Source organism: Thermobia domestica, chromosome 9 (genome assembly GCF_964235325.1).
Source record: "Thermobia domestica chromosome 9, izTheDome1.hap1.1, whole genome shotgun sequence".
NCBI classification, from domain to species: domain Eukaryota; kingdom Metazoa; phylum Arthropoda; class Insecta; order Zygentoma; family Lepismatidae; genus Thermobia; species Thermobia domestica.
Genome location: NC_137462.1, coordinates 240394472 through 240413913, shown reverse-complemented (window position 1 = coordinate 240413913; position 19442 = coordinate 240394472).

The following is a 19442-nucleotide window of genomic DNA, read 5'->3' as shown; positions in this document are numbered from 1 at the left end:
TCAGTCCGTTTTAAATGATCCGAAAGTAGAAAATGATTTATTAGCAAAAGAAATCATCATTCTCACTGCATAACATAAAGTTGAACCAACCAAAATGGAAGTAAGACTCTTACCTCCAAATTTCATGCACTTCTTTTAATATAAATATAAATGGAGTGTGTATATATAATATGAGAAAGAATTTGCTGCTTCAAAGGTCGAAATACTAAGACCGGTAATTAGATACATTTGCATAAGCAGATAAATTAGAAAATTTCGTGCAACTTGTAGGTCACAAGGTCGTAGAACAGAATTGAGTAATTGCCTCGAAAAAGCATTCGAAAAAAATCACCAAAAATATACAAAACAGAAGAAACAAAGAAAAAGATTTTCAACAGCAAGAACCCCTATTGGATTAAAAAGAAACGTGTAAACCAGAAGACCATGATCACATTTCACTAGTTCACATAATTTCAGGTTTTCCTACAGATTTTAAAAATAAGGTGATGTTAAATGAACTCAGAGAGGGAGAAGGAAGTACCACAAAAAAAGTTCATTTCAGATAGTATTGAAATTTTCTGAGTTAAATTATTTTAATATAATCACACTTATAATTAACTGCTCTTTTATTTATCCGTTTGTGTAGTAGAGAAGTCAATGTTCCGATCAGATCGTTGTTGTTTGCGTATCATTTCATAATTAATTTCACCCTTAAGAGGCCTCATCACTGCGAAATTAAAATACCGCTAATTTTACAGTAACTATGTGATATCTTCAAATAAATAAAAGATAATCGAAAAGTGGAACAAGACCTTCCTAGATAATATTATTTTGCGTGAAACACCGTTATCAAGACTCATTTATCTGCTTTCAATTTTCAGCCATTTAGAAAATCGGCATTTATTTTTGCGTTTCTAAATAACTGCATACGGAAAGCTACTAGGTGACTCGTGATAATGGCACTTCATGCAAAATAACATCGTCTAGGGAGGTCTTGATCCACTTTTCGATTATCTTTTATCTAGTTAAAGATATCACATAATTATTGTAAAATTAGCGGTATTTTAATTTCGCAGTGATAGTAATACATTTATTTCCTATTGCATCCTATGGGGCGAATGAGTAGGACATGAAGCTCAAACTACAGCAGATATACTTTTCTGCTGTTCTCAGTAAATTTGTGTAAAAAGTGTGAACAATCATCTATATATATACTTCCCGCTTTTGATCGTATTTATTATGTACAAATCTTATAGAATTCAATCTAGATTAATTTTTTCGTTTTTCTAAATAATAACTAGCAAATTACTGATTATATTTCAAACTCTATTTCTCATTTGGGGCCGCGGTGGCTCAGTGGTAGAGCGTTCACCTCTAGTGCTTGGGGTCCCGGGTTCGATCCCAGCCCCCGCCAAGTGAACTTTTGTGGTGGACAAACCGTGTGCGTGGGTTTTCTCGGGGTTCTCCCGTTTCCTCCCACTTTCTTCATTCCACCATTTCATTCATTACTCATCATCACCGTCTCCTTTAGCCTAACCGGCATAACCGTGGGACATAAAACTCAAAGATTTCATTTCATTTTTCTATTTTTCATTTACTGTATACGTGCGACGCGGAATGCTTCAACCACACATACACCTACAAATAGTTAGACGGTGTAGTTATCTCATTACCTAGGTTCATGTGTTGATGTATTCGTTAAAGTTTCGACAAATATCCAGTTAAATTTTCCTTGTCATTGGATCCCATTTTACGTTCTATGCATTTCATTAAACTAAACCATCTCATCTACTTGAACGTAAATAGTACTTTGTATTTTCTTGATGCATTTTAGACATTTCTTTCGGAGACGTATGAGACATTCCTATTAAATGTTAATTTGTGTCATTAAAAAAAAGCAAATTATGAGACGGCTGATTACGTATGTTGTAAGTCCCAAAATTTGCTTAGAAATCAATAAAGAACGAATTGTTTTCCGCAGTAGAGAAACTTATTTTTTTGTGTGTGGACATAAAAATGAATAAAATGTGCTTATCTAGATTATAAAGTCAAAGCAAATGAAATATGTTTATTCTCCATAATCATATGCCACAGGTTAAAGAAGACAGATAATAATTACACATGAATGATAATAATGGAGGATTTGTGAAATAGAAAAGTAGAGGTAAAGGAGAAAAATTCTGCACACGAACTTGTACACCATAACCTCAATGTCGTGAAATCGAACTAAGGATCCTTCTTTTTAGAGGTGAGCGTCGTACAACTGGCTTTCTTGAGTGGGTTGATTTGTTAAAGTGTCTGAATCTCAAGTTAAAGATAAGCGTAATTATTTACAAGTAAGGGCAATTCTGATCAGAGTCTTTAGAGTGAACAACTTTTCTGTAAAGAAAGTTTCAACTCGATATTTGACTAGAAAGGAAAAAGAAAATGATTTAGCATCGGCTCCCTTTTCTTTCTTCGGAAGAACTTCTATTATCTTAATTCCAGGCGTGTCCAATGGATGAAGGTTAAGAAAGAAGAAAAAGGAGAGGAAGAAGGAAACTTGAAGCAACAATGTGTCACAATGGGGGCAATATCGACTTGGGTCTAAAACCGTGACCCCTTAGGATTCCTTTCTGCACGCGATGCTGTATGTTATCAAGGACTTTTTTTTTTTCATTTCTTTGCTCTCCACTTGTGCCACGGACGTGGTGCAGTGAAGCAGTTTCTCTCGGTCCGTTCATAGAAGCAGACGAAGGAGGGACAATGTTGCACAAACACTTGACCAAAGGACTTCTTTTCTGTGTGTTTCCTATGTCTCTGTGGGTACGAATTAGTTTCTTTTCACGCGTAGAGAGGATGTCAATGGGGTTTCTAGTTCTATTCTTAAAAGAAAAAAAAATCATTGAGTTCCTTCTCTTTTAACAAGAGTTATTTTTCATTGTGTTCTGGGAGAAGTCTTCTGAGATTTGCTTTTAAAAGATTTTGCAGACGTTCAAATTTTCAACGTCTTTTCGATTGTATGTTATGATGAGAATCTTTTTCCTCTTTTAAGAGTTTGCACAGTATTATTTGTGTATTCTTGTGTGATTTATTGATGTCATATCTAGAAAAACAAGATTTTTCTCCTTTAAATCACAACCAAAATTGCTAAAGAGAGCTCGCAAGTTGTTTACCTCCTTAGAGAAAACATATATAAAGCAATCTGTTTCTTCTTTACGAGCCACTGCGAAAAAAAAAATACTTAATCCAGTAGTAAAGAAGAAACAGTTCTCTGTATGTTACGCACTTTGTACGTTTGTTACACCAGTCGTACGTAGGAAACTTATGTATATAGACAACTTTGTGCTTAGAGGTCATGGTGGCTCCCTTGGGAGAGTGCTTACCTCTGGTGCGTGGGGTCCCTGGTTCGATCCCCGTCCAAGTAGAAGTGTAGTGGACAACATCCTGCCCGTGGCTTTTCTCAGAGCTCTTCCGTTTCCTCCCATTTTTCATTCCACCAATTCTTCCATCATGATTCACTTGCTTTAACCTTCGTCTCCCTGATCCTGACGGGCATAATCGTGGGACATTAAACTGAAAAATTTCAGTTCATTTCACAATTTTGTGCTTGTTAATGGTGATCTCCATTTCATTTAAAGGTTATTATAATTTTCTTCCTTGCAGTTTACTCGTTCCTTTTCGACATCAAGGATATATGAAACACCAACCTATAGCTTAACATAGAATTCGAACTTTTCACCGATAATCTAACACGAGTTTTATCCAGTAAAGTCGTGAACGATCGCTATTTAGCTACGATGTTTGGTATTTCATTAAAATATAACTGATACATTCTCTTTCCCTTACTAACGTAGATTTCATAAAATTCGTAAAATCAATTTGTCTCTCATACTACACTTTGTGTTTATTCTTAGAGATTGAACTGCACTTTATATTTGTTCTTGGGAATTACTCAACACATTTATTCTTAAAAATTGGACTACACTTCGCTTTTATTCTTCGAGTTTCAAGTCCATTCTTAGAGGGCGGAGTACTTTGTTTCTATTCTTAGATGTTCGAGTACTTTTCGTCAATTATTTACAACTGTTAGTGGTCCTAATATACATCCTGTTTCAAGATTATTAGGCAACATTCAAAGTATACTATGTCTAATCGGTAGGGTAGTTGTAGTTAGCATGCCATTCCGAAACTGAGACTATATGAGACATGAATCTGCAGCTTAAGATGAAATCCAAACCACTACAATGCGTTTAAATTTCAAGGCTCTCTTACAGGGAAGGGAATGGAATCCGGGATACCGTTGACCAAAACCATGTGCATTAACAACTACACCAACAGAGACGGCTAAACTGTGCATTAAATATGGCATGTCTTGTAGCAGGATTTTACAAGTCAATCAGGAAGTCGTGAGAGGTAGCCCGTGATGGTCTGTGCCATATTGCTTATATTTATCACTGTTATTACGTTAGAATTCCTCCAGCTGACTATTGAACACGTAAATATACCGTCAGTAATCCTGAAGTGAAAGTATCCCTCAAACCCATAACATCTGGCCAATCCTGTCTTAAGGAATGACTCTAGCTGTTTGTCTGTACATTCATTTCTCTGTGAACAGGAGTCAAAGTAAAAGTGATAAGGTGTAGTAAGCGATATGGATTCAACACTCAATACCGAAGATTCCATCTCCGTCCGTACTCTCTACTGAAACTACACGTGGTAGAAATATAACATTTTTGGTTTTAATGTTAACCCCTAGAGAGCAAATACGGAAGAAATGGCGATTTTTTAAATTCTTTTCTAATTTAGATTCATGTCCTAATAATTTCTATAAACTCTATATTCAGCACTGTATCTCTACTCAAACTGGGAGTGATAGATATTCATCATTTCAGGTCTCGGAATTGGGCCTCCGAAGAGCGAAATCAGTAAGGCAAAATGAAAAAAAAAAAAAGTTTTTGATATGAATTCAACATTCCAACAGTGGGTTTCCTGTCAGCTCTTCACCCTTTTTTTTTCTCTATACTGACACCGGAGTCAGTATAGAGAAAACAACAAAACCTCAAAGTACATTCATTTTTCCTGCATTGTTTCCGAATCTGTCACGGAAAACTTGGCGTGAGAAAGTACTACAACGTAGTCTTCTCAAAAACGGTCCACTTTGAGAACCATGATGCGCACATCCTCACATGTGAACTAGAAACGATACTAGAGGCATTTGGATTTCTTCTGCTGTTTGGAAATATCTTTAAGTTTAACGTCTCACGGTTATGCCGGTTAGGCTAAAGTATAACGATTAAATCAACTTTTCCTTCCTTCCCGGGTTTCGGCACCATATACAACTATTAAATCACTGGTTCCTTTTGTAATAAATTTGAGCCATTTTATTTATATCTTGTCGTCCTGACAACCGCGTACCAAAACCTTATTATTTTTGAAACATTTGAATATATTTATACATTGACAATCATATTATTTTAAAACATTTCTTTCTCTTCTTCTGATAGTAAAAATCAGCCAGCCTAGTACAAATTTGAAATATCTTATGGCCCAAAAATTATAAATATACAATGTGCTGTTGTAAAAGGACACGGTGATAATGAGAAATGAGTGAAATGGTGGAATGAAAAAAGTGGGAGGAAACGGGAGAAGCCCGAGAAAACCCACGAGCACGGTGTTTGTCCACCACAAAGTCCACACGGCGCGAGCTGGGATCGAACCAGGGACCCCAAGCACCGGAGGTGAACGCTATACCACTGACACTTCTGCTGTTTGAATCATTCGGATCGATCCATTCTATGAGCAGGACTGAAGCTCTAAAATCGGATACATATAGGCGGATCAAGCTTTCACATATACTCGTGGTATAGTTGAAATGTGGCACATGTAATTGTCAGTCGTATTACACAACTGAAGAAACGATTATTTATAACAGGCAGTAAATTGTGTATTAAGTAGTACATTCAGTTATACTAGTGAGAAGAAAGAAACTTACTGAATGTACACAACAAACATAACAGTTACCTATTTTTTCTTGTTTCATAAATATTCGATAAGCTTCGAAATATAAAATAGAATTTTCTTGTTATATGTAATATACAGAGCAATTTCTGACTAAAACGAGTAGAAGTGTGACTTGTACACCACGGGAAGAAATTTGGTTTATATAGCGTCAACTTTCCTCAATTATTATTGTAACTGGAGGTAACAGTAGATTTATACCGCTTCCGGTTTTAGTAGAGAGACTTGAGTAGAGATAAAACATTCTTGGAATGCTTAATTGATTACAGAAAAACAGTTCTTTCCATCTATTACTGTTTTTGCTCTGGAACAATCACAGTTAAAATTGAAAGTGGTTAATTTCTGTCACTTCTGGTTTTAATAGAGGTATTAGAATAGAGCTGGAATATATTCTTAGGGGGATTAATTAACAGCAGAAAACCGCTGCCAGCTATCTGTTACCGTTGATCCGTTGTTTAAGAGCCTGCCTTACTAAAAATTATACGAAATTTAGCATTTTTCTTTTGCTTGATTATTCATCAGTGAAAGGAGATAATGAAATGCAAGTTACCACAATCATAGATAATGCTGTTCTACAACAGAAAATATGAACCTGAAGAATGTTCAGTGTTGCAATCCATAGAAATTACAATGTTGCCAGAAAAACAATTTCCCTAAAATCTAAGTTAAGACAGCGAGTAGAGGAATAAACTCAACTGCATTTGATTACGTATCATATTGTTTTGGTTTCTTGTGAACTACTTTTTAACTAACATTATTATTTAGTTTTAATGACTGTATGTTAAAACTATTTTGTTTATTACAAACTAAATACAACTATTATTTAAAAAGTAGTTCACAGGAAACCAAAAGAATATGATACATAACCAAATGCAGTTGAGTTTGTTCCTCTACTTGCTGCCCTAACTTAGATTTTAGGGAAATTGTTTTTCTGGCAACACTGTAATTTCTATGGATTGCAACATTGAACATTCTTCAGGTTCATATTTTCTGTTGTAGAATAACGTTATCTATGATTGTGGTGACTTGCATTTCATTATCTCCTTTCACTGATGAAAAAACAAGCAAAAGAAAAATGGTAATCTTTTAATTATTTTTAGTAAGGCAGGCTCTTAAGGATCAACATTAAAATTGAAAGTGATTGATTTTTTCTTATTTCCGGTTTGCATAGAGCGTTAAGAAAGAATATACTGCCTATTCTTAAAACATTAAATAGATTCCTTAAAACCGCTTCTTGCTATCTGTAATCGCTTTTACTCTATGTAGATCACTATTGAAACCGGAAATGGTAGTGGATTTCCAGCATTTCCGGCTTAAAGGATGAAGATGAAGTACATTTTTGGGACGCTTAATCTATTGCAGGAAATCGATTCTCTCTATCTATTACCGGTTTTAATCTATAGCGATCACTAGTAAAAACCGGAAATAGCTAATTTTCTGCATCTTCTGGTCTTAATAGAGATATTCGCGTGAATATGTTGTATATTCTCGGGATGCTTAGTTCTTTGCAAAAAAAAAAAAAAAAAAAAAAAAAACTACTTCTCGGTATTTGCTACCATTTTCACTCAATAAAGATGCAACTTAAAACAGGAATTGGTTGATTTCTGCTACTTTCAGTTTGAAAAGTGGGTTAAAGAGAGAAGATCGCATTATTCTTAGAATTCTAAATCGATTCCATAAGAACTGCTTCTTCCTATCTCTTATAGTTTATGGTCTGTGTAGATCAGTATTGAAACAGGAAGTTGTAATGTATTTCTACCACTTCCGGTTTTAGCAGAGATTTAAGGAAGAAAACGAAACGTATTCTTGAGATCCTTAATCAATTGCAGGAAATCGTTTGTTTCTAGCCATTACCGTTTCTACTTGATGGCGATTACAGTTGGGCCAATCCATACGAAGTGATCCAGTGCAGGTTGCTCGACCGTCTCTGAAAATTATAAAAAAGAATCGAATGTGATGAACCTTGTGTATGAGAAGATCGATAACAGTATTCACGTTGTCATGTGTACAAGTGTTCCTGAATGGCGGCCATCTTTGTTGTCGGTGGAGTGCCAATTTTTGCATTTGTAAGCGTGTACGAAAACTACAGTTGCTCAGCACTTACGAATCATACGAACACCAAACAAAAACGGATGTTTAGAGGAGAGATTAAGATACACGGAGAATATATGCTCTTGCTTTAAATAAATATTCAAGGTTGCAAAACAATACATGAAATCACCAGAAAAATTACAGAAAATTACACTTTAAAAGGGATTGTATGTTGGAATGACATAAAGTGGGGGGTTCATATGTTTTGTGCTGAGTACTATTGCATGTAAAGAGTCTGTAGAAATATCCACAGCTATGATACTCCTGGCACCGTAGATTTATGGGGGTCCGAAAGTTGGAGTTTGTGATTTTGATGCCATTTTTGGAGCGTAATATCTCAGAAGGGCAGAGTGCTAAAAGTTGCTGCTTAGTCCCCAAGTAATTCTGTACATGAATAAACTATTGCAAAAAAATCATGACTGGAGAAAAAAGTGAGGACATGGTGAAAACGCGACGAAAGCACGTACGTGACAATGGTCGTAGCCCGGAAAAATTTATTTGGATATTTTTCATGTTAGATCTCATAAACTATTTATGGTTCAGCAATTAGGGCCGCTTTCGTTTGTGTTCAGTTGCACAAAACCTTGCAAGTGGCGTTTGTTCCATCTTCCTAGCTCCATGATCATTGCCATATCTATATGTTGAGGGAGTTTAGCTTCCCCTTGCACCCACGACACCCATCGTCCAACTGGACCACGGTATTAAGACACTCAATGTATCAGCGAAGTGTCATTGACATCCAATACCAGTTACGGGTGTTAATGTGTTCATAACGTTGCGTTATATAGGATAGAATAGATGTAAAGCAGCCTTGGTCGAGCAACCACTTCCACCACTTTTGAACCACTTCAGACGGATTGACCCAGTTAAAACTGGAAATAGTTGATTTCTGTCACTTTGGTTGTTTCAGTACAGAGATTGGAATATTGCTTGGACGCTTAATTGATTACAGGTTTTCAAGAGAGTCGAATTTTACACTTTTTTCCCTTTACGTTGGGCTACTTTACCTTGATTTGAGGCGTTTAAATTTTATCCTATTTTCCACTGAAAAGTATCTGTAATTCAACAAGGAAATAATTATATATGATAAATTAGTTGAAATTCATCATAACAAACACAACGCTCATGACAAACACTTTCCATTTTATATCGTAAAAGTGAGATCCATCGGTATTGTAACAGAGTGGTGCTTGAACGATTGACCATAGAAATTCAAACTCCAGTTAATGACAATTTCACATTCTTGTTTTATTACAAGTGTAAACTTTTTAGTCAGTGGAGAGGAGGGCGTGGATCATGAGTCACAGTTGATGGGTTTTGGTGGATGATAGTTCAAAGTGTGTCATGGTACATTAGAGAGGGTCACAATGGATGGTGGGTCAATGGGCCGTGGGTCAAGGTTTCATTGATCCACATGATTTCAGGTAAAGTAAATGTATAAAGGAGTTTGGGTATGGCAACTTTTTAAAAATGAACATATAATATTTCGAGAATAGAGACCATGCAGGAATTTTTTTAAATGATATTTCTCGTCTAGTTTTCAATTTAAGAATGAATTTTTCGTCTCGTTAGCTACACTAATTCCAAAAGGTACATTCTCTCTCCGCTCCGATTTTATTCCTCTCTCAAAAACAGATGTGGCAAATAAGTACGACCATTTGCAGTTTTAGAATTGAGTCTCGAAATAGCAAAAACGGTAAGGGTAACAATAGTTTCGGGTAACAATCAGCTACGGTAACAATATTTGGAACCTGTAATTTGAAAGTCTACTGTAGCTGCAGAGTGTGAAACGGAACCTACTTTTTACTTTTCGTCCTAAAAGAAAACAAGAGAATTCAGATTTCGGAAACAGACAGTTCTTTGGTTCGTTTATGCATCGTCATGTGTCCATTTATTGAAATATTCAGTAATTCTTTAAAATGTCACCAGCGATTATGAACATAAATTTTTAAATGCATGTATTAACATGCATCTGAAAGAAAGTTTATTACACAAGAGCAAACGTTTTTCTGAACCATGACCTACATATGTGTGGCAAATATTATGAGCTATGTTTACTTCTTTATCGAATCAAAAACTTCCTGAAATTAGTCATTTAGAGCACGAAGAACGATTGTTTCAAAACCAACAGAGTTTCAAAATTCAAAGACAAAATCCGGAAATAATATCAAACTTATGCAATGTATTATTTCTATTGCATTATGGAAATGGGAATAAAAGATACACATGAAATTATACATAGTCGACTTAGTTTCTTTTGCATAATTCAAATTTCGTTAATGTTTCAAGCAGCATTTTACTCTAACACCAAGTCGCCATTGATTGTGAGTAAAATATTCCAAGGTTATCAACCGAGACCTTATTTGGTATATATATATATATATATATATATATATATATATATATATATATATATATATATATATATATATATATATATAAAATAAAAAATAAAAGATTAGACACGAAGAAAAATCTGTACTACTTATTCATTTCTGTGCAAAAAGAAAAAAAATAATAAAACCCCGATAATATTGCATTTAGTCGTGTCACATGCAAAGATTTGCATGTGGTTAACATTGCATGATAATACCCGATTTGCCTGAATGCTGCGTTTGTTATCTTTATATTTTAGTTATCCCGTACTGGTTGCTTCTATGCAGGAAAGAAAAAATCAAAACATTTATAACAAATAAGGCTTTATGTTTATTCGGTATAGCATATAAGCATTTTTTTAAAAAAAACTGGAACAGAGATACATATGTATATTATTTGATCCAATGTTATACAGTGATGAAAGATCAGTTGTATTTGGTGCATAAACAATAGACAAAATTCGTTTTTTTTTATCATGGTTATGTATACCTAGTTTACTTAGTCTATAAACATTTTTCGGATCTTATAGTACTATTTAAATCGGATAGACTCGAGAATTCCTTTAGTGTGTTCCTGCAATTAGCGAAATTTGATTTCATAAAGATATTACGTCAAAATGCACTCTGTAGGTTTTCAAAAGCCAAACATGGAACAAAGAGGCTATCTTTCTTTACAAAGTTTCCTCGTATTTGTTACGAAGGAAATTCTTTGTGGATGATCGGATCTTGTAAGAGATTGACTATGCGTATATGTATCGATATGGTAAAGTTGTTTGATATTCGAAGCGAACAGCATTTTTTAAAAATGAAAGTATGTCTGTTGAATGATGCAACACTAACAAGATTAATGTACGCATGGTTGCATGTGCTCAGGCGTGACATCCCGTTGTCGTACATAGAAGAAGTAAATTTTCGGTGATAATTCCTCTGTGCCACATATTAATCGAGTTTCTTGCTTTTGCACCTGGCCATCGATAGGACTGATGGCCATGCAATATATATAGTTTTAGGGGTAGAATGGAAAAGAACTAAGTGACGTTTGAGAAAAAGATCATCTGTCTCCATTGGTTTATAGTAGATCCAGATTATAAAGGCTATACTTTATGTCCTTTTGCCACGAAACGTTATGTCTCCAGATCTCTGTTTTTCTTCCAAACTCAGTGAGATTAAATAAAACTAGTAACTTTCTCTATGAGGGAAAAATCGACCTTTGATTTTCTAGCAAATTTTGTTACTTGTAAAAGTGCATAACTGCATTTACTACGTAGCTAATAAACTGTCTCACCATTTATTTTCTTACGCTTCAAATTAACGTTTAATAAGAGATTTTTTCTATGTAATTTTGTTCTAAATAGCGACTAAAGATCTTCTGTTAAGCTCACACAAACTGCAACTTTGAGGGTCTATAATGCGGTAATCAAAGACCCACACAACATAATATTTTACATGGTCAAAGTCTACTTTCGTGTCACGTTTCGTCAAGGTCGAACAGTTTCGTCGGTCGCGTACGGTATATAACTATCCGTGTGTTTGATTTTTTTTTCAAAAAAGAAAGAAAGAAAAAATAATTGAAGAACAAAAGTGAAAATGAAATCTTTCAGTTTAACTTCCCACAATTATGCGTTTTAGGCTAAGGGAGACGGAAGATTTAGGCAAGTAAATAATGATGGAAGAATTCGCGAAATAAGAATGTGAAAGGAAGCGGGAGTACTCCGAGCAAACCCACCGAAACGATGTCCATCACAAACTTACTTTGTTGGGGATCGAACCAGGAACCCCACGGACCAGAGGTAAGCACTCTATCACTGAGCCACCGAACCTAATAACTAAAGTACGGAAAAGGGAGTATATTATTCAAATTATTCCTGTAGAGAGGAGAGAATGGTGTCTCATTGATATAGCTTCTACTTCTGGTGTAGACTTCTCTAGCTCTGATGAAGAACACCTATACGGGGATTTCTTCAAGATTTTGCTTTTCCTTCCACATTCCAATTTCACCAAATTATTCTATAATCATTTATTTCCATTAATCATCTGCCTCCTATATCCCATAGACCAGTCGTTCTCAAACTTGTTGTTACCGCAACCCACATAAATATTAAAAAGTACTTTGTGGACCACCTACTTTTATTCAAATACACATTTCATCCTACGAAATGATGGTATTTCAAACCAAGTAAATTTTGTAAATCATATCTCTATTTTTTCCATATAAACGTAACACAGAGCTAACACTATTTTCAACGCAATGCCCTACCCCGTGACAGATTTTGATTCACTCACTTTCTTTCCATTCTAACCCAGCATCTCTACTTACTGTGCAACAGGGCAGGGCTCTAAGTAACCACTTACTCTTCACCTTATTAAGAAACGCTTTCAATTCTCATTTTCTGAATGGTGCTTACTTTACAACATATATTTCTGCATCAAAATAAAATTTTCACAATTACAAGGAAAAAATTTCTCGCGAGCCTCCAAAGAAAAGCCCCGCAACCCATACTTTGAGAAACACTACCATAGACCATAATAATGAGACAAACTAAAGACATAATTTTATTGCTACCATTTCCAAATCTTTCCTGTCTGGGAAAATAAGGGCACATTTTTTGTCTGCCGTCTTCCTGGTTTTATAAACTTGCTGTGACCACATTTCCGCAACTGACAATTTACACAAATAACTGCGTGATATAACCGTTTTAAAATCGAACTTTTTGCGGCTAAAACATATGGACAAAACAGATCAACTACTATAAAATACAGAGTATTCTACTGGATATTGACATTGCAAAGAAAATTTAATATTCATAGATCTGTATTCAGTAAGAGTTCTTTCCTTCCTTCCACATATAGGAATCACATATATGCTTATCAGGGTCTTTATATTTATTTGAATACCTTAAATACATATATCATTAGGAGCCAGACCTTTTTATTGGATATGTCGTCTTTAACAGGAAGGGATTGTTATTTTAAACAGATTTTCCAAATAAATGTTCAATATATTATAACAATGTTTCTCCTGGGAAAAGCACATATAGGCTAATATGTCAGTTACTGGACGATGCAGCATTAAGTGCCTCAGCCATGTAGTACTTGGTGACCTTTAAACAAGCAACACTATCCCATGATGATGAAAATAAAAATATTACTATGTCGTAATTGTTTTATAATTACAGTTTCGTCATTGGTTTCAAGTTTTACCACAATATTTAGTTTTTTTCAGTTGCAAATTGTAGTTTTTGCTATTTCAACATTCGTCGGTTTCCGGTTTCAACGTTCATCGCCATAGAACGAAAACTGTCACAGATAGCGAGAAACTGTTTTATTGCAAACGATTTAGCGCCTCAAGGCAATGCATCATGATTACGCACAACATTCTATCAGGACCGGAAGTAACCAAATTTACTATTACTTCCGGTTTCAATACCAGTTTCAACGTTTTCTCCATGAACAAAAATGATAAACAGCGAGAGGCAGTTTTTTTGCAAACGATTCAGCGCGTCAAGCCATCATATCATGACTATTCAAAACATCCTACCTAAACCGGAAGTAGTTCATATTTACTATGTTTTCCTGTTTCAATACTAATTTCCCTAGAGCTAAAGCGGTAAATCCTATGAAGATGAGGTTTAATGGAATCAATTCAGCATCCCGGGAATAGATTCCATGTTCTCCACTAACATCCCATTCAAACCGGAAATGGTTCAAGTTAGCCATATCCGGTTTCAACGTTTACTGCCATAGAACGAAAACGGTAACTGATAGCAAGAAGTGTTTTTCACAGACGAATCTTCATCTCAGTGCAACATATCATTACTATCCACAGTACTCTAACATAACCGAAGGTGGTTCGAATTTATTATACCTTTCGGTTTCAATGCAGGTTTTAACGTTTATCGGTAGAGGACGAAAAGGATAGCAGATAACGAGAAACTATTTTTATTGTAAACGATTCAGCCTCTCAAGACAACTTATCATGAGTGTCTACAATACTCTACCAAAACCAAAAGTGGTTCAAATTTCTATTACTTCCGGTTTCAATACTGATTTCTGCAGAGCGAAAACAGTAAATGATATCAAGATGCGATTCTTTGCAATCGATTCAGCTCCCCAAAAATAGGTTCCATCTGCTATGTTTACTTTCTATTCAATACAGAAGTGGTTCAAATTAACCATTTCCGGTTTTCACTTTTATCATCTCGTAACAAGCACGCTAATAGATAGTGAGAAGCGTTATTCGCGCGAACGATTCAGCGTCTCAAGACAACATATTATGATTATGCACTACTCTCTACCAAACCCGGAATGGGTTGAAATTTACTATTATTTCCGGTTTGAATGTTGATTTCCGTAGAACAAAAACGGTAAAAAGATCTCAAGAAGCGGCATTTGCCAATCAACTCAGTGTCTCAAAAATAGGTTCTATCTCCTCTGTTAAGCTCTATTCAAACCGAAAGTGGTTGATATAAACGATTTTTAGTTTCAACCTTTATCACCGTAAAACAAAAACAGTAAGGGACAGCGAGTAATGGTTTTTCAATATGGATTCAGCGTTCGAGGAACAAGTCTTATCTTTGACCTTATTACTCTATTGTAACCAGTACTTATAGTTGCACTACTTCAAGTTTGAGTATTGAATTTACGTAGTTTGAAAGTCTTGGTTTCACACTGCAAAATGATACTTACTTGTTTACTTATGGTCCTTATCCTGCTATTACTTCAAGCTTTTTTTCCGGTGTTCAGTTTTTCCCACCAAGCATTAATATAACTGGGAATAAGTACCCATATAGAGTTCTAGCTCATAGTTTAATCATTAAAAATCTATGGTTTGATCCTAACTGTGAAATTCTTTTCGTTAATGTATCATCATAGGTATTCTTCCCTTATTGGCAGGTCATTTGCCGCAGCTGAGAAGCTTCCATGCTGCATGGTTCTCCGCTTACCTCTTCGTCTTCACGTATGATTTTTCTGTTTTTAATATCATCCATTAATTGTAGTATTCTTCACCCCCTCCCTCTGTTTCCCGCCACCACACCCTCTAGGACGTTCCTCATGATACAATTTCTTCTTAGGCAATGTCCCAACCAGTTTCTCTTCCTCTTCTTAATAATATCTAAAAGTGTTCTTCCCCCCCACCACCATTTCTAACACTCATTCGTTTTCCGCTCGACCCAACTAATTCTTCTTTAATGTATAGTCCACATTATTTTGGTATGAACGAATTTGTCGAAATATTCTGCTTCTTCAAAAATCAATTTTCAAACATTTAATAGTGGATTGAGTTCCATTTTACTTAACTTATTACGACTTCTCTTCGCGACTCTTTTCTTATTGATTTTGCACTACTATTCTTTTCTCCAGAGCACTTGATGATTCTCGCACAACAAGGTGCCTTCTATTTGTTTCTTTTGCTATATGCTTGCTTTGATTATAATGATAAATTATCAATTTTCATCCCGAAAGAAACGTTTGATCATGTTCGTGACCCATCAAATCAGTGCTTACTTATGACCACTTGTGCGTGAACTCTATATTTGTATTAATATTATGAATTACTGTTAGAATCTTCCCTTTCTCCACCTCTTTTAATTTACAGAATACCATATTCCTGATATAGTCAACACGTATAGAGTTCCAGTTTGAGACGAATTTTGATTAAACTTCAATAAAGTAATATTTTCCGTAAGTAGAAGCTTTGCTTTGTATATACTTAAGCAGAAACAAACTATTTGCTGAGCAAAACAATATATTCACATAAAAAACTACATACGTGTTACAGTGATGAAGCCAAAATGTTAGTTGGCGAAACTGTAACACGTATGTAGTTTTTTATGTGAATATATTGTTTTTCTCAGCAAATAAGTAGTTTGTTTGTGTTCAATAAAGTTTTTTTTTTCTTTTACTTTATATACTGTACAAAATGAAATATCTCAGTTCCTTTGATTATGCCTGTTAGGCTTAAGTCAAGTGAAGGATGATGGAAGAATTGGTAAAATGAAAATGTGGAAGGAAACAAGAGTATCCCGAAAAAACCCACGGACACGATGTTAAAAACAAACATACTTGGCCAGGAATCGAACGACGGATCTCACACACCAGAGATAAGGTCTCTACCACAGAGCCACCGTGCCTCCTTTATATACAAGTCTTAATAGACGCCATCTAGTTATCTTTGAGTTACTTATTTTAAAATAAGTGATATGCCATTTGTTAGTACAATCACAAAAATGTGCTAAGAGTGATAATGTAATAATAATAATAGCCACAATATATATTATAATAATAGATATGAAATATCACACATGAGGGTTTTCCAAGAATGTTTTAGGAAGAAACAAGCAAGAGTTTGGACGCCCATTGGAAATGTATTTTCCTAAATGAGTGAGAGGAAACCCGTGTTACTTTCCATTATTATGAGTCAGATATAGTATTTATGCGCGTATTATATAAAGACGATTACTTCACACACGAAATATTTTTTGCAACTTATGTGGAAGTATATGTCAAGCAGATGAGAATATACAAGTTGAGAGAACATCTAGAATGACAAATGATGTAGATATGTTATATTTGTTATTTTGGGGGGGGGGAAGGGGAGGTAAACATTTTCATTTAAAATGGACTTAAAGTGTAGGCATTCATCACACAGAGAAGACAGTTATCATTCCATACGACTGCCAGTGCTAATAACTACATATGCACATAACATTTATCATATTGTCCTCTCCCCCTCAGAATTTTTTTCTTCTGTCATTTAGTAGGTGCTTACAGTAGTATAGTAGGACAATAATGCACATTATTTTTATGAAAAAACAGTAAAAACCAATGTTACGATGTGTAAGATAATATATGTGAATACAAATGTGTACATACATATATGTACTGTATATTTCAGTGTTTGTGACGACAATAATTTGTGGCATTGGAGACACACAATAATTTGTGTCAAACTTATAGCTTGATGCGAAAATAGTATATACATAAACGTATCATATAAATTACTGTTCTCGTTTACCTTTGTAAGAAGTAGAAAGGAACAGAGAGAGAGAGAGAGAGAGAGAATACTGAAAAGAAAAGGAAGATATAATAATAATAACAAGTAACTATAGTGACATGACTAGTAAGAAAATATTTATAGAGTTGGGCGTTATTTATTTAATTATATAGCCACACTCTGTAATATTCCCAAGTTCCCTAAAGGAATCTCCCCAATTAGGAACGGAATCATCGTTCTGTCTGTGGGATTGTATCAATGTATATTTTACAGATAGCTACGTGAATTTACTATTTTCTAAATTTTAGTTTAACGACTCATGAAGAAGTTACACGGGTAAAAATTAAAGTTTTTTTTTTTCGCTTGAAACCAAAACACAAAAACTTTCTTAACAAACTAATTGTTGCATACAACAATTAATATATTAAATAATCTTTATGTTCTTAGTTTCAAACCAAATAATAATAATTTCTATGAGTTGATTCCCCCTACGAGTCGCCTCTGCTTTACACACATAATCGGAAGACCATTTTGAGCTAGAAATATCAAGAATGGAAAGGGAAAGAATTTTCGGAAATTCCCAGGTGAAATGTACGAAGATAGAATGCCGACATTCGTGTATGACACTAGGGGAAACGCCGGAAGAACTTCAAAATTTGAACCCGACTATTTACTGTTTACTTATGCCATCCCTCTAATTAACTACAGGTTCCAAATACTAGCAGATTCAGAAATATCGTTTTGGTTGGAATCGGAGGATGAGGAACGTAGGCTCGAAATAAGGAATACCACTTTTACATCAAAACAGAATAAAGAAGTGTAATATAGTGTGTGGGAGGCAAATAAACTTTGTACAAATGTTCCTCATGTCAAAACGAGAGGAAATTTTATATTGCATTTTACTATGAAGAGCCTAGTTTCGAAGATACAGGCAGTTTTAGGCAATTTAGTGATAATGACGTCAGATTGACTACACTATAACCATCAACAAGCAAACTCAGGAAAGAAACAATACTTCTTTCGCTATTCTTAACTTCACTTTTATTTCACGTTTGTACTTCATGTCAGCACTAAGAATACTACCTAATTACCGAAAACTAGTCACCTGTTCAGTTTTATCCCCTTCTATTACTGTATTTGATATCGACAAATTTGTTCTAATTGCCATGGTTTTTGTCTTTCTGATGTATATGTTCATCCCATATTCTTCATAGCCTTTCTTTCTCAAGTTTTTAAACATCTTATAAATTTTCTTTTTAGTTTCCGCAAGAAGCACCTTATCATCTATAAACCGTATACAGCTAATAGGCTCCTTTTTACTATCTCCTCTAAATATATATAGCGTCAGATAATCGAGAGGTCTCTGGCAGAAACGGAAGTAAATGAAATTTGCTCTTTCAGCGGTAGGCCTTACTAAAAAGATCACTCGCCACAAATTGAGTAACTTTCATGCTCTATGGACTTCAGCAAACCGGTTTGTTTTGATATAACTTTTATCGGTGCTAATATTACCCCCACTGTTTTCTATTTAGATCTCTCATCTTACCTCTACCATAATGGCTTCTATCACATCCTACAAAATAAAATTTCTTCGCAAACAATGTCTTCTCACTCTCATTTTTTTGTTTTAATTGCCTTTTGTACTGTTCTATCTCTTTTCTACTTATTAATATTCTTTATTTTTCTCGACAACCACATTTCGAAACTTTTTTTTATCGCTTTGAATATAACCTTGTGTCTTGTCCGTAGTTTACATCGTAAACTTTTAGACTGTTTATTTTCTAATCCTTTATTCAAAGTCTCACAAAATAGTAGACACATTTTAGTTCTTTGAGGCTTCTTTCGAAATTCTTATCCCAGCTTTTAAACAGATGATTTCGTTAAGTTCTTTTCCAACTGCTTTCAATGTCAAAAATCTTGTGGTAAATAAAATGCTAAAATTTACTGTAAACTATGCGTTCTTATTGCAGTAAGAATATATCACGAATGTTATTTTTCCGTAC